The sequence below is a fragment of the Schistocerca serialis genome, chromosome 8, assembly GCF_023864345.2.
Source record: "Schistocerca serialis cubense isolate TAMUIC-IGC-003099 chromosome 8, iqSchSeri2.2, whole genome shotgun sequence".
NCBI lineage: Eukaryota > Metazoa > Arthropoda > Insecta > Orthoptera > Acrididae > Schistocerca > Schistocerca serialis.
This window is the reverse complement of record NC_064645.1, coordinates 49,055,775-49,078,391: the sequence shown is the minus strand read 5'-3', so window position 1 is coordinate 49,078,391 and position 22,617 is coordinate 49,055,775.

The window sequence follows — 22,617 nt, the reverse complement described above, 5'->3', positions numbered from 1 at the left end:
ATCATCGTCAATTCGTCAGCATAAGTGCTGTTAAGGAGCCGTAGCACGAGTGACAGTTAAGATTACTCCCTTAAAGAATACCATTGGTGCATGGTAGAACACTGATTATTGGAAACCCTGTGGAAATCGAAAGTATTACGGAATGATGGCCCCTGGGTCCGATCCAATGGCTAATTGTTCGTCTGGTTTGCATTAGAACGCTCCTTGCATTCATTAGTAGGGAAAATTTGATTGAAAGCATTGGCGCTTACGAATGCTTGCTTGTTTTTCCATTTGATAACACTGCTACATTATTCGTTGGAGAAATACGGCCTTTGCTGCATCAAGACGGAGGTTCTGGAACTATAAACATACAAGAACAATTGCCAATGAAACTTAGATGTTACAAAAAAACTGGAAACCATTGAGGCCATTGAAAGATATTCTGCAACGGTAGATCAAGTATGTTTACTTAGGGAGGTACCTAAACGAAACAATTGCCCTATAATAAAACAATAATTAAAAAAGAATAACGATGTACATAGGGAGTAATATTATGGGGGTGAGTCATTAAAGAAAAAAAAGATATAGTAACTTTAGAGCAACTATACAATTTCAGAAACTATTACACCGTGTGATGAATCTGAATTATTACATGTGGCTAAATTTATTCCATCTAATAAGTTATCAGGACACCTAATTTATATGATATTAACAAGGTATTACATTAATTAATTTAATTCAGCAGATGATTTAGACAGTATTATTAGCATAACTTTATATTTTCGTTTCCAAGTTTCATGTTTGTATTTGCATGCAAAATTTACTATGTACTTAGTGTTCACATCTATGTATACATATGTACTGCTGTAATTAGTAAACAAAACATCATCATATACACACCCTGGGCCGAAGTTAATCAATTATGGTTATGGAACATGAGTTTCTTGACTGGTTCCATTCTTCTTCATGGGCTAATATTTTTATATCAGTAAGTTTACCACATTGCAGTGGCAAAATCTGCTTAATATCTTCTACAGTTAACACCTACACAAAAGTTTTGGTTTCAAGTGGTCGTTAACTAGTTTAGGATTTCTTAGCAGCAGTCCCATTAACCTGCGTCCAATCCTGTTGAGCATGTTCCATTAAAGGCTTACTCCACCTTTTCACTCTTGTACCTCTCATTTCTCTACTTTATTTGATTACTTAATTTATAACCACTCCCTATAACACTATGTAACACATTCTTCAGACTTTACATTTACGAACTGCCTATGTGATATAAAATCCGTTCAAGTGTGGTAAGTCGAATCTCTAGAGTATTCCTATGTGTTAGATATATGCAACACTACATGAGCCAGTAATAGCAAAAACAAAACACCCACAGTTTATGGAGTACGGACGCTTCAGAGAGAGAAGGGAGCCAGAATATCCATCCATCTTCGAGATCTTTCCCTGTCAACCGACTCCAGGACCTGCCACTCGCATCAAGAACGAAGACAATAGTAAGGACGATTCTCGGAAGGACGGACGTGCAGAGGTGAGAAAACATCAGTACTACCGGGTATACATCGCACAATCAGTCACTCTCCCAGACAGCTCTCTCATTTTTACACGTGGGACTAGGTAAGGAACTCAATTTGTTGTAATCCATTAATACAAAATAGCAGTGGTTGCAATATCCTAAAACAAATGTAACATACAACGGAATGATATTGCTCTGGAAAGTAAACTTCCGTTGTAAAATTACAAGGATACGGAATATACCATTCGTTTGAAACAGAAGCTAAACACATGTTAACAGTCGATTCAGTCTTACATGGTTTCCCATTTGCATTCGACATGCTACCTCAAGTGTCCAGTGTCCTTGCTGTACGTATACTTCTGCTACACTGTCGCAGCCAGTGAACAAAGATGTATTACAAGCATTGCACACAAAAAGGATCACAGACAATGTCTATGTTTTTCGAGTCATATATCTATTGACTTGTTTCAGCTTTCTTCATGTGTTGTGTACTACACAGTGCGCGGACAACAATGTGGTGTTGATACACATTGCACACCTTCACATTCTTCCCCTTTCAGGTGCGGGGTTCATTATTCCTAGATGCCTTATCATTATTCGTGTCAACCAACCTTTATTTTGTTAGGTGTGTCCCATTAAAACATTCTGTACCCTTTTCATTCACGTGCCTCTCAGTTCCCTATCTCTATTTGATATATTATTTTTTGACAAACGCCTATAGCATCACATTTGACATTCGTTATTAGTCACAATTATAGTCTGCTGACTTAATATACCGTCTGTTTAACAAAGCTAAGTCAGTTGTCTAACGTTTCCTTCTGTTAGACATATGGCATCCTAGCTGAATAAGCGATAGTAAAACCAAACCATCTACAGAGCCATGCTGTTGGGCGCGTCAAGAAGAGAAAGCCAGCCGAAGAAATACCACCGTCTGATGACCGCTAGCGCAAACACACTGAACAGCGTCGCCGTCGCCGCAAGAGACGTGAGAATAAACTGGTCGCCGCGTCGCAGGAGGGCCCTGCTGGGGTAAGTCAGCGTCATTACTGCCGTGGAGGGCAGGCAGAGAGAGGCGGACAGACAGGTTGAGAACTGAGAAACAACAGGTAATTCTTAAACTACACTCATTGCAGGATCAGCCACTCTGCCAGATCATGTCTATCGAGAATTTCTGATGCTCCAGAGATGCCTCCTCGACTATAAATTCCGGAAGGATAGTTTAAGGGGTTCACTTTATTACAATCAAATGATAGATTGGTTACAAGATACTGATGTAAATATTGGGTCGTACGGATAGTTATTATTGTGGGACAGTAAGGCTCGGTGTAAAATATCCACGGGTTACGATTATAACACTTGTGTGAAACACAGCAGCTTCAAACAGCTTCATGTGCACAAATTATAGATCTGCAGCTGTGCGAGTCACAACTGGCCAGTGACTACTGCCAGTCGGAGACACATCCGCCCATCAGTATCGCAGATTTGAGGTAATAATGTAGGACTAGCGAACGGCATCCAGTGTCGACGAATTCATTATAGGTGTAGTTCGAAGTGTGGAATGACTGGGAATGAAACCGTTTGACTCATTTTAAACGCAAGTATGCCGATAACGGTTTTATGTGATTTATGTAAACACGGAGAACCGCAATCCGATTGGCCGACTTGAATTTAACTGAGCACAAATACTGGCGCCAGGACCTATCACATCAAAGAGAAAACTGCCATGTACGTAAAGATACAGGTACAAGTGATATTACCCCAGACTATTAACGGAACTGAACACTTCAGTAGGAAACCCTCGTACGAAACCACAAGCTGAATATCAATTACGCCCCACACACTATCAGTGGCACTTATGAGACAGTAGGGAACCAATAAAGCACTTGGAGCCAATTACAACAGTTAGGCGATTTATGCCTACAAGAAAGTGACGACTCATCTAACGTACATGGTAGAACCGAAGTGACTACCTTAACATAGCAGAAAACTTGGTAAGAATTAGTCGAAGTTAATCAGACTTCGAGTACATTCCGACTGTATTAATGAAATCCTCTCTGACAGACACAAATGGTATACGGAGAACAACTTAAATTTCTTAAAACAGACCTGACACATGAACAGCATCAGTGCAGTCTTTTCTGGTTTATTAAAATTCCATCAACAATTGTTCACGTGATGAGATAAGCGTGAGTTTGCAACTACTTAACCTAGCCAGACTACTTATGTGAAATAGTAGTAATAACAGCACACACGACGTCAATGGCACAACTCGCAAAAATGTGTTACTGCCTCTCACTGGAGCGAATCAGAGGTGGCCCAGGAGCCTTGGTGCAGCTTCTGATAGGATTACTCCGAAGACGAAACCAGATGTATCCAATCTGTACGTCCACTTCGTCTGCGATCAGCTTAATAACTGAAGTTTTAGCACGTAAAATACTAATTAAGAGCAAGGACAATGTACACAGATATAAAGGGCTCTTATTTGAGAGGTGTGAACTGATAAAATTGTGCTGCGTTAATAATCTTAAAGCAGATATAGGGGCTCTGATACTATACAGTAACAGCGCGAAAATCTGCTACGTATCACTAAATCCTTTCAGTATAACGAGTAATGATCTATCAGGGCAACTGACATATAGGTAATTAATAACTCCGCGTGATTCACTTTTAATTGAACGTAACACTTTTCTTTGGCACAAGATTGAGCATAATAATGTAAAAATAAATTCCGTTTTCGTTAGGAAGCTCCCTTTGTGAGGTTACGACGAAGGCATCGACATACCTCTGTGGAAGTCAGAAGTATCTGTACCGAGTGACCTTACCAATTAACAAATCGCTTCCTATAGGATCACAGGAGTTTAGTTACAGGTATTGGGCAAGGCCAAAATTAATAAATTGAATTTATTTAACAAATTTTGGTCCTAGCGATGCTATGAGGGGTTTTATGATACTACTGAATGAAACAGTGGTCACTATAGGGCTGTATATATTACACTTCGGTACAGACGTCATGTTAAACATATGCACACACGAACAGAAAACTATTATGTTCATTAAGTACACTAATGGCCATTAAAATTGCTACACCACGAAGGTGACGTGCTACAGACGCGAAATTTAACCGACAGGAAGAAGATGCTGTGATATGCAAATGATTAGCTTTTCAGAGCATTCACACAAGGTTGGCGCCGGTAGCGACACCTACAACGTGCTGACATGAAGAAAGTTTCCAACCGATTTCTCTCACACAAGCAGCAGTTGACCGCCGTTGCCTGGTGAAACGTTGTGATTCCTCGTGTAAGGAGGGGAAAAGTGTACCATCACGTTTCCGACTTTGATAAAGGTCGGATTGTAGCCTATCACGATTGCGGTTTATCGTATCGCGACATTGCTGCTCGCGTTGGTCGAGATTCAATGACTGTTAGCAGAATATGGAATCGGTGGGTTCAGGAGGGTAATAGGAACGCCGTGCTGGATCCCAACGGCCTCGTATCACTAGCCGTCGAGATGACAGGGATCTTATCCGCATGGCTGTTATGGTTGTGGAGCCACGTCTCGATCCCTGTGTCAACAGATGGGGACGTTTGCAAGACAACAACCATCTGCACGAACAGTTCGACGGCGTTTGCAGCAGCATGGACTATCAGCTCGGAGACCATGGTTGCGGTTACCCTTGACGCTGCATCACAGACTGGGGCGCCTGCGATGGTGTACTCAACGACGAACCTGGGTGCACGAATGGCAAAACCTCATTTTTTCGGATGAATCCAGGTTCTGTTTACAGCATCATGATGGCCGCATCCGTGTTCGGCGACATCGCGGTGAACGCACATTGGAAGCGTGTATTCGTCATCGCCATACTGGCGTATCACCCGGCGTGATGGTATGGTGTTCCATTGGTTACACGTCTCAATCACCTCTTGTTCGCATTGACGGCACTTTGAACAGTGGACGTTACATTTCAGATGTGTTACGACCCGTGGCTCTATCCTTCATTCGATCCCTGCGAAACCCTACATTTCAGTAGGATAATGCACGACCGCATGTTGCAGGTCCCGTACGGGCCTTTCTGGATACAGAAGATGTTCGACTGCTGCCCCGGCCAGCACAGTCTCCAGATCTGTCACCAATTGAAAACGTCTGGTCAATGGTGGCCGAGCAACTGGCTCGTCACAATACGCCAGTCACTACTCTTGAAGCTGCATGGGTAGCTGTAGCTGTACACGCCATCCAATCTCTGTTTGACTCAATGCCTAGGCGTATGAAGACCGTTATTACGGCCAGCGGTGGTTGTTCTGATAACGGATTTCTCAGGATCTATGCACCCAAATTGCGTGAAAATGAAATCACATGTCAGTTCTAGTATAATATATTTGTCCAATGAATACCCGTTTATCATCTGCATTTCTTCTTGGTGTAGCAATTTTAATGGCCAGTAAGGTATTAACTTACTTTGTACTGTAACTAAAATACCCATACCTTGGCAATGATCGGTTAATTAGTTTGGGAAAACAACCACGATCGCAATAGTTCCACAGTGCTTCCCGAATATTAATCATATATGAAAGGAGGACAGAAATACTCGTGCCTGCACCCATTGTCTTGATTGAGTACATGTTGTGTTCGAGATTACCAGTAAGCTCAACTGAACGGAGGAAGACGTAATGTCAGTCGGAAATCGTTACATAGACCGTGCAGCTTAGTTAGCGAACGCCGCTGTCGCTCACCATACTTAGCGTTACCTGTGGCCGCGGGCGGCTGCCGTAGTGGCTGCAGCACTCTCAGTCATCTGATCTGTACTGAAGACTGCTCTCCTGAGAACCGAAACTCTGTGTGCCTCTCTCAACTGACGTGTCCGCTGGTGAGTCAATGATGGAAGTTTGTTCTACAGAGCTCTGCCAATAAGTATCAGAAATTTTATTTACTTTTGGGAGTGTGCGTTCAGCCAATTAGGCGTTCTCCATGTAGACACATGTGAGTTCTATTCTACCACTCCAGAATTTATTTGCATTATCCTGTGTCAGTGCTCACCCGTCTCTTAGCAGAGTCAACAAAATTTCAGTTAGCTTCGCAGCAGCCTGTCATCTCAGGGAGCCGTGCTGTTAAGCACATAAGATCCAGATGGTTTTTCGTCCCACTCCAGGCTTACATTTTCACCGTTGTGGACCTAGCAGTTCCCATAACATGGGAACACAACCTGTAGCTGATAACTCACGATATGCCCCTCTGCGCCAGTGGACACGCCAAGTTAAAACGTACACATCAGCTTTCCATCGTTTAGGATGCAGGCACGGACAGTGCCTCTGCCGTGGAGCTCACGCCACGTGCTCTGTACTGTGGCCTGACACCGACACACGCTCCCTTCTTCTGGTGGTCTGCGTTCAACACGCAGTCTGTACGATTCCCCGCTACTCATTTAAACAATCGCCCAGATTCAGGAAATAATATGGAAATCTAGTGTCAGATACGAAAATCGCTGACGTCAGTTTCAACTAAAACTCTTATTTCTTGCTGGGAATTGATTTAGATTCGTTGGATTAGTGAAGTTAACGGAGTTTGACTATGGCAACAGACAGGGTTTACGAAAACAATTGCACAACACTCTGGTTTGAGATACATGCTTACTTTACTGTGTATTTGGCATACATGAGTTTGTGCTGTACTGTGGTAAGTAGTAAAGAAAAAACCTTCACGAACATCACCTACAAAACAGGCCACGAAAAATGTCTCATTTGGTTAAATATATCACTTGAGAGGCTGGTTTCACTCCTCTGTGGGAGCTAAACTCATTATGTCAAATGATTCAAATGGCTCTGAGCACTATGAGACTTATCATCTGAGGTCATCAGTCCCCTAGAACTTGGAACTACTTAAACCTAATTAACCTAAGGACATCACATCATCCATGCCCGGGGAAGGATTCGAACCTGCGGTCGCAGCGGTCGCGCGGTTCCAGACTGAAGCGCCTACAACCGCTCGACCACGGCGGCCGGCTCTTTATGTCTTCTCGCACATTATGCACTGCTTCGGTAGTAAATTGTTTCTTATATTCCAATCTAGGCACATCGTCTCAGCGTTTCCTATCAAGTGCCTGCGTAACTATTCATGGATGAGATAGAAATAGTCGTGTCAACCTACCACTAATCGTCGACCTTTCATTCTTGTATCGCACAGTTCTCTACCTTATTTGATAAGTTAGTTTTTAACTGACGTCTTCTTATAGCCTACATTTAAGGGCTGCTAATTTAACATATAATCTGTTTAGGAATGCTAAGTGAAGTATCTAAAGCTTTATCTATGATTGATATATGTCATCCTAGCTGAGTAAGTAACTATAAGATCAAACCACCTACAGGTCCGCGTTATTGGGCGCTTCAAAGTTAATAAGGTCGTAGAAGATAATCCACCGTTTAAGGATCAAGACAGCGACCTGACAACACAAAGAGAGATTTGCCCCAAGGAACGAGATATAACACCGGTCGATGCGCCGCTGGACGGTCCCACTAAGTCGACATTGTTACTAACATTAAGAGTAAGCGTCTCTGATTGTACACACTGCAGAATTAGCAAAGTAGACAGGTGATATCAGTCGAGATAATCTCATGATTTGCACACATCTCCATGACTGCAGTTGTCCCTCAGTATTAACAGACTGATTCACGATATTAGAATCCAATAATATAGCAACCGTTGGTTCGAAGACCCAAATGTAAATATAAAGTACTACTCAGGGAATGTAAGATTGCGTTGTAAAACTGTCACGGGTATGACAAATATTACTCGTGTTACAGACGCTAGCCTACCCCGATTGTGAGTCCGCCAACTGTAGAACTCCGTCGTGACGTGTCTCAACAGTCCGATGGCTGCCACCAGTCGGAGACACATCCGTCTAGCAGTACTGCACGTACCAGGCAATGCTGTAAGATCAGCAGCTGAATTTCAGTTTGCGACAAAGTCGAAATCGAGTTAGTGCAACTTATGGAACTTTCTGTGGAATATCATTTATGACTGGCTTGTCTCTTACAGAGATGTAAGACTTCGGAAAATATCCTACTGAATCATAGCTGAAAAATTATACGGTTGCTAGTGAGGGTACGAACGTCTGGCTACAGTGCGATTGCTGCCGTTGACATTTGCTATCAAGGATAGCGGCAGTTCTTTAGATGCTGCTGTGTAATACAGATCTCGACCACAGCAACATACACTTGTCTGGTCAGTCACACCTTCAACAGTCACATTAGTGCCAAGAGATATCACAATAAAAAGAAAAACTTCCTATGTACCTATATACAAATAAGTACAAGTGGAGCAGAGCACTTCTGCGTGCTACGCAAGAGTCAGTGGATGTGAAACCAGCAGCTGAGAATAATTGACGCCAGGAAAACCACCAAAGAACATGTGAAACGGTAGAGGACGGATAACGCAGTCACAACAGTTACAACACTTAAATGATTGTTGCCTACAAGAAGGTTATTATATCCCATCTAAGACGGATGTTTGAAATAGTATAATTACTACATCTAGTACGTTCGCTTGATAACGTTACTTTTGTATGATCTCTAGAAACAACTGAGTAGGATATATTGGGCCTCATAAACATTCCATCCGTGTAAATAAATGATCGTCTCACCTAAAGAACATAGTCATCTCTCTTCCAACACTGCTCACACAATGAGAGCACAGTTCGATGCAATTTCGTGGGGTTTGCTCTGTTACGACACTTCTTCGAACATTGAAACAAACGTGATCTTTTAAAAGGATTGTCAGTGCATACTATCAATTTAACTTGATATGAAGTGCAGTGGCTCAGGTTATGAGAAAGTATTACTGCCTCTCATTGAGGCGAATAATAGGTTTCCCACGTGTCTCCATGCAGGTTCTGCTAGAGATACTATCCCCACATTAGTTTTCAACACCATAATACTTAGGTTTTGGAACCAAAAGAAACGTCTATGGTCATCAGTTCCCTAGAACTTAGAACTACTTAAACCTAATTAACCTAAGGATATCACACAACACCCAGTCATCACGCGGAAGAGAAAATCCCTGACCCCGGCGGGAATCGAACCCGGGAACACGGGCGTGGGAAGCGAGAACGCTACCGCTCGACCACGAGCTGCGGACTAGGTTTTGGAACCACAAAGATAATTAACAGGGTATTACCACATCTTTAATACATGTTAGTCTATAAAATGGAATTACTTTGTTTTTTACAGATATAGGCTGCTTTAGAATTACGATGATTAAGTTACAGCTATAACAATAGTGAGGATTATACTCTGTTCCAGACTGAGCAACAAGTTTGAGATAAAGCGTACAAATTATGATTTGATGTATTAAAAAAAATTACTTTGACTTAGCTGTCGCGGATTGACAAAAAATTTACTCATAGTAAGATGTTAACAGAGCAATGTGTGCGAGATACACAATGTGATCAGAAGTATCCCAACATCTGGCTAATAATGACTTACAAGTTCATGGCGCCCTTTATCGGTAATGCTGCAGTTCAATGTGGTGTTGGCCAACCCTTAGCCTTGATGACAGCTTCCACTCTCGCAGGCATATGTTCAGTCAGGTGCTGGAAGTTTTCTCGGGGAATGGCAGGCCAATTTTAACGGAGTGTTGCACTGAGGAGAGGTATCGATGTCGTCGGGTGAGGGCTGACATGAAGTCGGCGTTGCAAAACATCCCAAAGGTGTCCTATGGGATTCAGGTCAGGACTCTGTGCAGGCTAGACCATTACAGGGATGTTATTGTCGTGTAACCACATCGCGATAGGCCGTGCATTATGAACAGGTGCCTGATCGTGTTGAAAGATGCAATCGCCATCATCGAATAGCTCTTCAACAGTGGAAAGCAAGAAGGTGCTTAAAACATCAATGTAGACCTGTGCTGTGATAGTGCCACGCAAAACAACAAGGTGTGCAAGCCCTCTCCGTGGGAAAACCGACCACACCCTAACGCCTCCGCCTCCGAATTTTACGCTGGCAGATGACGTTCACTGGGCATTCGCCATACCCACACCCTGCCATCGGATGGCCACATTGTGTACCGAGATTCGTCGCTCCACACAACGTTTTTCCATTGTTAAATCGTCCAATGTTTACTCTCCTTACACCAAGCGAGGCGTCGTTTTGGCATTTACCGGCGTGATGTATGGCTTATGTGCAGCCGCTCGACCATGAAATCCATGTTTTCTCACCTCCCGCCTGTCAGAGTAATGGCAGTGGATCCTGATGCAGTTTGGAATTCCTGTGTGATGGTGTGAATAGTGTCAGCCTATTACACATTACGACCCTCTTCAAATGTCGGCGGTCTCTGTCAAACAGACGAGGCCAGCCTGTACCCTTTTGTGCTGTACGTGTCCCTTCACGTTTTCACTTCCATGTCGCACCGGAAATAGTGGACGTAGGAATGTTTTGGAGTGTGGAAATGTCTCGTACAGACGTATGACACAAGTGACACCCAATCACCTGACCATGTTCGAAATCCGCGAGTTCTGCGAAGCGCCCCATTCTGCTCTCTCACGATGTCTAATGACTATTGAGGTAGCTGATATGGAATACGTGACAGTAGGTGCAGCACAATGCACCTAATATGGAAAACGTATGTTCCTGGGGGTGTCTGGATGCTTCTGATTCAGGCGCTCAGTCCGGAACCGCGGGACTGCTACGGTCGCAGGTTCGAATCCTGCCTCGGGCGTGGATGTGTGTGATGTCCTTAGGTTAGTTAGGTTTAAGTAGTTCTAAGTTCTAGGGGACTGATGACCACAGATGTTAAGTCCCATAGTGCTCAGAGCCATTTGATGCTTCTGATCACACAGTGTAGGTACATTTCTCTCTGTAGCACATGCTAATTACTCAAATATGTACCCATTACCGAACATTTAAAGCGTCTTGCCATTAATTGTTCCACTTTCAAAACTTATGTTGATCTCGTTCTTCTTCTTTGGTCTTTAACTTTCAGGTTGGTTATCAGCAGCTTGCCAAGCATTGCTGTTTCCGGCTTTTTTTCTTGACTGCAGTATAGGTGGTGGAACTTGTGTCGTCCATGATACGGTTGAGGTATACTAGACTAGGTTTGTCTCTTGTGTTCTTCCTTTCTGCTGTCCTTTCAGCAACACCTTTAATGACGCCCTAATATCTCAGCATCTGGCTGACACATGTGGCGTTCAATAAGCTTTAGGTGACATAGCTGCACGTTATCTACCCTGCAGTGCTTCAGTTCGCTTAATACGTTCTTTTCACAGAAAATCTTGAGACTACTGCGACAGAACCACATCTCGAAAGCTATCAGTTTTTTTTTTTCCGCCTCCTCGATTCTCCTTATTTCACATCTGTACAGCGGCACACTCCACACAAAATCTTCATGAGGTCTTCCCTCAGGTATTGGGCTATGAAACGAGATGTGTAAAGTTCCTGCTCCAGTTAAAAGCAGCGGTTGCCTGCTTTATTTGGCTTGCAGTATCCTTCCTTGATCCGTCTGAGGGTGGTTTTACTCCATAGGAAGCAAAAGGATTCTACGGTCTCCAGTCCCTCATTGTTAAGTGAGCACTGGGCAGCGGTATTTTGTCTACTCATCAAGATTTTTGTCTAAACTTTATTAATTTGTATGTTAGGAAGAAATGGGGCTGACTTTCATCTGCATCTTGCTTCTGTAGTTCCGCACATTCACTTAAAACTGTAGTATCATCAGAAATTCTCAACATGTCTGTTATCTTACCTTCAATTTTAATTCCTACTACAAGTCCTAGTGTGTCCCTAAATTCATCTAGAGTCCTCCGGATGTATCCGCTGAATAAGATAGCAGAAATTGAACAGTTCGGCCGTACACTTTATTTAACAGTGGCTTGCTCTTGATGTTATCCGCTTCTTATCGCAGCCACCTTTTCTCTGTAAAGTTACTGCAGTACTCCTCTGTTCTGATACATTACGGCATTCCCTCTCTCAGCATCTCGAAATTCTATCGCTAGACTACACCGTCTAATACTTTCTATTTGTCGACGTAGGCAATACACAGTGTCCTGTGAGGTATGACCAGTATTCAGAGATGCGACAGGAATGGTCATTCGAAGCAAAAGAGACCAGTAAACATGAACTCTAAGACTCGTAGCTTAAGATCTGCAAGCACATGTTTTGTGGAAGAGATGTGTTTCTCAACAGTGAAAGTGAGCACTTTACAGCCCATATTTACAGGAAATATTTTTCGTGATTTGGGCCATACTTACGCCCCTCAAAATATAGAAGGCCAAGACGAGATTTTGTTACACTATCGAAGAAGTGCTCATTGCTGCATTTTAGAACCCATGTTTAATAGACGGTTAAGCTTCGAATGATCGTTCCTGTCATACACCTGAATACTGACCATTCCTCCTACGACACTCTGCTGCGTTCATGGCTCTTGCTTAGGCTTGTCTCAGGTATTAGCCGTAACCCGACTACTGCTTCCCGTGTGCCTACAGCTCCTCTAAAGCGAAATTCATCTTCCGTATCTTGTACACCAATCCTTTCAGTCTGCGTTAAAATGACAGATGTCAAGATCTGGGTGGCGTGTGTTATTAAATTGAGGGTGCAAAATTGTTCACAAATTTTTTGCAGATACATTCTTTTGTGTTGGCGCTGTAACTATTCTTCGAAGTCTGTTCGGTGTTCCCTGGTTTCGTATGTAATTTGTATGAAATGGAATAGTTCTTCATGTAGCTGTTGTCAAGCAGCCTTGACGAGTTTTGCTGGTTTATCACCATCTTCAGCGGCTTTCCCATGTTTTAGCTGCTTGACTACGAGATAAAATTGATCACACGGGGTGCAAACTCCCTCCTCTTCCGGATTGCTTGCCTCAGCGTTCTCCAGTTCCTTATCTTCACTATTTCTTGCATACGGCTTTTCAAGGCATTAGTTCCACCATTCTAGTACATCTTTATGATCATAGAACAAGAACTAGATGAGGGCGTAGCAGGTAGCTTGAAATATATTAAAGGGTTACGAAAATATAATTTTAATATTATTATTTTGAGCTTTTCCTCATTGCAGAGGCTTATCTCCAACATAATAATTTACTTGGGAATTACAATACAAACAATAAACGTGCTTTAACTATAATCTCAAAATATTTCTCCAGGTGTTTCGATCTTGTGTGTCTTCTTCCTCTGCGCCCATTCTCCTCATTATGTGCTGTACATTTTGGAGCCAGGTGGTCATAGGTCGTCTTCTTCTTCTCCCCTCCGGTTCCCACTCAATTTTGTTATTCTGGTTTTCTCCATCCGTCGTACATGCCTGTACCGCTGTAATTTCTTCCTATCCATTACGTCATATATTCTTTATTTTATTTCCATTCTCCTTATTACTTCGGTGTTCCTTATCTTTTCTTTCCTGGAGATTCTTGCCGATCTTCTCCAAACGTCCATCTCTAGAGCTTGTAATTTTTTAATGTGCTTCATGTTAATTGTCCAGGTCTCCGTTCCATACAGAACCACACTCTCTAATATGGATTTGTATATTATTACTATTAAAAACAGTCTTGATCACAATTTATTTTACAAGGTGACCGGTTTCGACCACTACTGTGGTCATCTTCAGACCATTGAGTAGGAACCCCTTTCTGTTGGAGAATGCATTCAAAAGTAATTTGTATATTAATTTTTTAGTTCTGCTCATTACATTCCTGCTCCATAAGACTGAGTTAAGCATCCCAATGACCCTCCGTCGGCTACTAATTCTTTTATTGATTTCTGACTCTGGGATCCATTTTAGAAATCGAGGGAAAATCAAATAACAGAAAGTGTTTATCTTTTTGATTTTCTTTCCTTCAATGTATAGCTCATCTGAATCATTAGTCAAGTATTCTGTTTTTTGGTAATTAATCTTCAAACCCCAAGTTTTGTATGCTACTGCTAGTTGATTGCACATATAGTTAGCATCCTCCCCATCTTGTGCTACGACTACTTGATCATCAGCAAATAATAAATGATGTAGGTAAACTCCATCTCTTATTTCTAATCCCATACTATTACATTTACGAGACCATGTTCTAAGGCAAATATCTGTATAGATTTTAAATAATGATGGTGACATGGGACAGCCCTGTAAAAGGCCTTTGCTTGTTCTACATTTCTGTGAAAGTTTATTACCAACATTCACTTGGCAAATGTTATCTTTATACATGTGTTGTATTATTTTAATCAAGGAAGGGTTTATGTTTGCCATATGTAGTGCTCTCCAAAGTAATTTTCTTGGAACAGTATCATACGCTTTTTCTAGATCTATGAAAGTTAATCCTATATTTTTTGATTTTTCCCTATGTTTCTCCAAAATCTGTCGTAATGTGAAAATATGGTCTACACATGATCTCCCAGCCGTGAATCCACATTTGGATTTACCTCTGACCATTTTTCCAGGTTTCAATCTTTCTGCAGCTTCTTCAATTTCAATTAGCCGTTTATATCCAACAAGGTATGGATATAGGCCGTAACTGCTCCTGGAAAGAAAAACGAGTTTAAAATCTGGTTTTCAAATCTCTGTCTTGTTAATGCACAATCTGAGAGGCTTTGAAAAGGTAAGGAATAAGAGCAAATGGGGAATTTTGCGTCATTTGCGAATCCCCAAACCACATAACGCTTGTAACTGAGACAGTTCTTCGTCGGGTGGTAGTATCATTTTCTGAGTCTATACTAGCACTGCTGAAGGCGAAAAGACCGACATACGTAAAATATGTATCCCGTACTTCAGTTGACGTATACAGGTCAACTGAAGTACTGGATACTGGTGCTAGCTAGACGAAAACAGCGACATGTGTAACATTGATGTGATTTACCCATATTGGTAAGATGAAGTACAGAATACACGCTATAATTGTCATTATTTCCCATTCCCCAATACTAATTAGTATCATATTCTTCAGTTGACCTACGTAGCTCAACTGAAGAATGGGTTACAATTTTGACTGCCATTGGTTTTCTTGACGTCGATAGCAAACCTATGATAAATTTCAGTCGATACTATTAGTAACGAAAACAAAAAAAAATGTATCCTATACTTCATTTGACCTACATCGGTCAACAGGTAGCCAATTTTACGCACGTAGATTTCCTCGTTTTCATCAGCAGTAGTATCTATACAGGTCAACTGAAGAATGGGATGCAAGTATCATGTATGTAGATCTTTCCGCTTTCGCTAGTAATACTATCTACGTAAGAACAGAATGTTCGTAGTAGTGGAGAGGAAAGAAACACCACCTTTAAAATTTGTATCCTGTACTTCACTTGACCTATATAGTTCAACTGAAGAATAGGACAGCAATGCTAACGAAAACGAAGAAATCGACGTACGTTAAATTCGTATCCCATACTGCAATTAACCTCTACATATAGACTGAATTTCGAGATACAGCTTGTACTTCTATCCTTTTTTTCCTTTATTTTCTACAGAAGTACCAGGACTCAAACAAGCGATATCCTTAACATTATGGTCGAAATATTACTGGACGATATATATGTGTACCACCTGTTTCTCTCGCCTGCATTCCTCAGTTTCTGAACACTTGTCTCAGCTGTTAAATCTCTGTGGTGTATCATCTCTGGAAAATTCTGACATAATTGGTCAGAGCGGACGGGTTGTATCCCGTTCTTCAGTTGCCCAAGACTTTTTAGTTACAGACATGCTGCCGGTATGAGAATCTTAGCGCTATTGTGAAATCAGTGATAATGGAAGACTCAGTGTATGGTATAGGAAACAGAGTCATCAGCTTCTAATGCCTGTGCAGTAATAATATTCGAATATCTTTCTTACTACCTGCTAAACATTACCACTACCATTCAAATTCTGAAGTTCTTTTGACTCTGCAGTAAAACAGTGCTCCATATAAACCTCTTGTTCACTGCAATGTCTGAAAATTCTTACCAATTATTATTATTTCATAATGTAAGTTCTAGTGTATAATGTTGTTTCTAGTTTAACCAAGCACCTAACACTATCTTGGTTGCCTAGGTGGACGGTGCCAAGATGGATCAAGAGGAGGAGAGAGTAGCTCAGTGTCTGCTGGATGCTGTCCAGATGGAAGAAACTTGTCAAGATTTAGAGGAGGAGGAACCCGAGAGTCACGTGGGTGCTGCCAAGATGGGTGAAGCGTGTGGAGAGATTGAGGAAGGGGAAAATGATGGTCTCGTGGATGCTGCTGAGACTGACCCAGTATGTGGAGATGAGGAGGAAGAGGCAGCTGAAAGTGTAGTGAATGCTGCTAGGATGGAAGAAGCCCATCAAGATTTAGAGGAGGAGGCAGCTGAGAGTCTCATGGGTGCTGCCAAGATGTGTGAAGCATGTAGTGACACTGAGGAAGGGGCAAATGAGGGTGTCGTGGACGTTTCTGATATTGACCCAGCATGTGGAGATGAGGAGGAAGGGGCAACTGAGAGTGTAGTGAATGCTGCTAGGATGGAAGAAGCCCGTCAAGATTTAGAGGAGGAGGCAGCTGAGAGTCTCATGAGGGCTGCCAAGATGGGTGAAGCTTGTGTAGAGATTGGGGAAGGGGAAGATGAGGGTCTCGTGTATGCTGCTGAGATTGGTGCAGCATGTGGAGATGAGGAGGAAGAGACAGCTAAGGGCCTCGTGAATCCTACCAAGATGGAACAAGCCCATCAAGATTTAGAGGAGGCGGCAGCTGAAAGTCCCAATGGTGCTGCGAAGATGGGCGAAGCATGTAGTGACACCGAGGAATGGGCAAATGATGGTGTCGTGGACGTTTCTGATATTGACCCAGAATGTGGAGATGAAGAGGCAGCTGAAAGTGTAGTGAATGCTGCTAGGATGGAAGAAGCCCATCAAGATTTAGAGGAGGAGGCAGCCGAGTGTCTCATGGGTGCTGCCAAGATGGAGGAAGTCTATGTAGTGGTGGAGGGGGCAGCTGAGAGACCTTGTAACCAACCCTCGGGTGCCGCTTGCACCCACTGAAAAAATGTTCGTTTGTTCCTAAAGTTCTTGTTTGTGTTCCAATTTTGTTCTTTCTCGTTTTGGTTTCGTTTCTCGTTAAAAGTTTCTTTTTTTGCTGTGTTCATTTAATGTTGTTTGTGTTTATTCATTTTTCAATTTTCATTAACAATCCTTGGTTTATTTAAAGAAAAAAATAAATTTTACGTATTTCACCAATTGTTCTCTTGTTTTTTTTTTTAGTGTACATCTGCACAATAGTAGTTGCCGAATTGAAAATACGTTTCATTTTCAGTTTATTCTATAGGTCACTCTCTCTCTCTGTAGTTACAATGAAATCAACAATAGACTAAACCCAGGGCTCAGGCTAAGGCATTTATGAAGCTCATTTCAGTGACATTGAAAGATCTGTGATATATACAAGATAATAGTCATCAGTAAGTGCTACATTCACTTTTGTATTGCAAACATCACAAATGCCGATTTACATAGTATGATTTTATAGTTGTTAGAGAGGGTTAGGTAACCAGCCGTAATATCGTTGGTCCGATGTCTCTAATGACTCTGGGTAGGATCATGGCCTGGACAATTATCCGCACTTGTGACCAATCTCTGTAAGTGTATTTCATGGCTGCAACACGTGTGGGAGTGCGTTGGATGAAAAATGCCGAAAGAATATTGCAGAGATTGTTGTAATCGGTTCTTCCCTATGTAGCTAACTTCTTTTTCGTAGAAGCGTACATCCTTCAATCTGAGAGTTCACAGATTTGCAACATTTTGTTTGTGATCCCCCCTGCTTCTCCACTGAGTTTCTTTGTAGCTTGATTAAAAATACTGCCATGACATGCCGGAATACACAAACTGTAGTCGAGCTGCCATAGCCGCATTATTTTCTGGCACGATTCTGCGCTAATTATACACGCGCAATAAATTGGGTTGTTTCAGTTTTCCGCTCGTTTTAACTCGGGAAAATCCCTAGAAAGGAGAAATAGAGTAGGAGTGGTGCTGTGGGGAGAAGTACAAATTAGAGCACGTATCCTTCTCTGACCAGCTTCTCACCTGCATAGCACGGTAATATGATACGCTATAACGTGAAAGAAATGTATCGTATGCCACTCAGCTTAATTATGCCACTCATTCCTATCCTCAGTGAGTATTGTTGCACTATGTGGTCATCAGTAGTTTGTAAAAGGACCCAGTTATTTACGGTTTTAATGGGCTGCGAAAGTACGTGCGCGAGCAACAAAGATTTTTTCCGTATGCTACTCAAACGTGTATTATTTGGAAGCTAGTGTGTGGTGGGAAAACAAAGCATACAACTTTGTAAGTACATACAGTAGGTGCAGGGCGTGGTGTACCATCTCAGTTACTTAGGACACTTCCATATTCATTGCACTAAATTAAATGAGGCAATGTAGCATACTAAATGGTCGGGTTTATAGCTGGGCCGTAATATAATCACTTTAAAAGTCTTAAGAAATCAATTGGGGCACCATACACCTACCAAAAATTGTGGGCAATCAGAACGGAGACTGAATATTTACAAACGGTACACAGAGAGAGCACACCTACCCACTGATTGCAGAAGTTAAGCAAGTAAGCGTAATAACAAAAAGAAGGTGAGCTCATCGATGTATCAGCGTAACAGAATCCACAACATCTCACAGGCCAAGCAAGAAGAAACCTCATCGTCTATGTAGTTGTGACCACGTGCGAGCGTAGTAGAGATATTTCATATACCTTACTCACAGCTACATCGTCCACGCATCGACTACAGCGCACACAAAAGATTTATATCAAATTCACAATAATACACTGTGATATTATTGGATTCCAGACATTTGGCATATGAGAAAAGGACAGCCATCGAGCTGTAGTTTGTAATGATACTAAGCATGACAACGCGAGAGTAAAGAAACGAAATCTGTTTATAACGTGCGCCTATACCAAGACGCGCGGCCAGCGTTTAAAAGGTACTTTTAAACACTGTAACGTCTATTAGCAAAGGACATATTTTGTAGTAAAGAGAGAACATTGTGCATCATATTCTGTTATTGTATGGAATGATGTATTTTTTTTATTTTTATTTATTTTAGATAATATCTGTGTCGGCGAGTACTGAAACCGCACAGACGATAAATATCATACAAAGATAAGAATATACCACTAGTATAAATAATACAGAACGAACATTAATTTCTCTGTCTTCTTTTTGGAGTTGTACGAGTAAGATAGCCTGTGACGCTGTAGTATATGCTAACGTAGTCTTCTTTTGTCAAGGTCGATAGATGTACGCCATTACGTACTCATTGTAAAAGGTGTGTATTAGTTAACATATTTGAATGTTTTGAATAGAGTTATTTAATGAAGCCTTGCATTATTATTTGTAGTAGCTTGCTTGGAATATTATCCCATCCTTTTGAGATATTTTCAGTTATTTAAATATTATCCGTGGTGCAGAGCTGCGCTACGAACGAACGAGCCGCTGCCGCGGCGCATTCAAACTGCATAAAAATAAATCGATCATACCGCAAAGAAGCGGGAAGGTAATAGTGAAATAAAATCATCTCTTTCAGCTTCCGGACTTGCAGAGCAGAGCAGCAGATTTTATGATGTGTTTTGCAGGTTGACGCGGGCTGCTGATAATATATTACTAACAGCACAAAAAAGATAATTTACCTTCGTAACATAATAGGAATTTCGCTGTGCTTAGTTCTTGTCTGGCAAACCTTATAGTGAAAACGTATTTTTCTCCGACAATAGTCTCATGTTCTTGTGCTAGTCGTGGTAATTATTGGTGTTTTACTCTTAACAAAAATCCACTGCAAAATTATTTTGATGATGAACAATCCTTGCGAACTGTAACATAAATATTTCATAACAAAATAATTTTTCATTTTCAATAACTATAAAGTAGGGAAGATATGTTGACTTTTATAGTGAGTTACAGTAACGAAAAATGTTCCTTTAATAGAAAGCCAGTTACAGAACAATAAGAACCCAATATATTTTCTTTTGTTGAAAATTAATGATTATGAAGAAATTCATGGCACAGCATTAATAAAAGGTATTTCGCGGCTCTTTTCGTATATACGTTGTTACGCAAATAATAATAATAAAACAAAGCAAAATAAGAGAAAAGAGTTTTTACGAAAAGTGAAACGGTCGCGAAACTGGCGCCCATAAACGCGGGGCCCGAATTTGCAGTGGCCACGAAAATAAATGTTTATGTAATTTCTTTCAGTGTCTATTGTTATATATATGTATGTATTTAGTGATAAATGTATGTATGTGTATCATGATTAATGCCATGTATTAATGAATGTACAAAAATTCTTTCATGAAAAACCGCACCACTGCAAGTGAGTCAGAGGAAACGATCCTGATAGTACTGAGAAACTGTAACGACTACATAATCCGGGGGCAGCCGAACCCTGAAATCAGATAAACTGAAGGTAAGACTAAATTGTAGTTGTCCTGTTTGTAGAAGCTTAACTCCAGTGAAGTGATCTCATATCGCTAGTGGTGTGTAGTTTGATGTTAGTGTTTATGACAGGACAAAGTTGATTGTAGATAGTAATTTTTAGTGTGCCATGTATTGTAGATAAATTACCTACTCGAACACAAGATCTGACAGTTTTTTCACTTGCACACAAAATATGTTATTTTATGAATATGGTTAAATTGCGTAGTCAACGTCCGAGCAATATGGATACTGGGGAACAGCCATTAGGTAGTGCAGGAAATGTAGAAACGGGTGCATTAAGTAGTACCAGTACTCTCTTTGAGGATATACCATGCGAAAATGTGGGGGCAGGGGCACAGGAAGTGATGCCACCGCCCACCAGTGCTCAAGGAGAGGTAGATAAAGAAATTACACCACCTCCAGAAAAGCAGGAACCAGAGAGTGGTAATCTGCCTGGTGGGTATTCACTTCAGGCGATATTAGAGCGCGTGCTGGATTACCAGGCAAAATTTGCGCAACAACAAGCTGAAAAGGACGAAAAAATTGAGATCTTTCTCGCACAGCAAGCCGAGCGAGATCGCCAGCAAGCTGAGCGAGATCGCCAGTTAGCAGAAAATTTACTTGCCCAGCAAGCTGAGCGAGATCGCAGGCTAGAGGAAAATTTACTTGCCCAGCAAGCTGAGAGGGACCAGCAACTTGTGCAATCGTTAGTAAATATGAAAAAAGAGATTGCCTGTATGAAACAGAATTATGAGTCGATACCTAAGGCCGTGCAGGAGTTGAGTGTACAGGTCAACAACCTGCAAGTAGCAAACACTAACAGGGTAGACGAGATAGGTGTCTTAGCCAACCGATTAGAAAAGCTAGAAATAGATTCCACACAGCTTGTAGAGCAGAAGTGGAACGAACAAGCAACTATAATTGAAACCGAATTCAACTCATGGCTAGAAGTGAAGGAGAGTGAGATCGAAAAAAATATTAATTCTAAGGTACAAGCAGCCACAGCAGATAGAGATTCCGAATCGTTCAGTACCGCAATAAATAGTCAGGTACAGAACGACGTGCAAACCATCAAACAAATACTCAGTGAGGATATTCCGCAGTGGCAAGTGAATATTAACAAACGGATATCCGACTTGGAAAAGGGTTTAGCACAAAGTAGCAAACATCTTGAACACGAAACTATGTCGCCAACAACCAATGTTTTTGGCAACGCACAAACTTATACGCGACGCAACAATGGTGAATCTTTAGGCGATAATACGAAGAGCTGTAGCTTCTGTTCGGAGCACACAGCTAATGTCCCAGGAACAAACCAGTACAGTCCAAAAATATTAGTTGAAGAAAGTTTGATAAAAAATAGGCAATTTCAAACGTTTACTACTGAACGGAAGTCAGTACACCCAGTAGTATTCATAAAAAGCTTTAAAAATATCTTGCCTAGTGTGTGGAACGAAGCGCAGAAGATTCAATATGTAATGTCATACATTCAGGGGGATGCAGCATTGTGGGCTACGGAAGTAGCAGACAGCTGCATGACATACGAACAGTTCGAGAGGGCCTTTTTGTCGAAATACTGGTCGCCTTGTATACAAGAGCGGCTAAGGAAGGAAGTATACAATCCCGAACCGTACTCACCCCGTCTTGGGAATCTGAGACGGTATTTCGAGAAGTACATAAACAAAACGCGTTACTGGGACGAGCCTATCTCACCAAGAGACATAATAAGA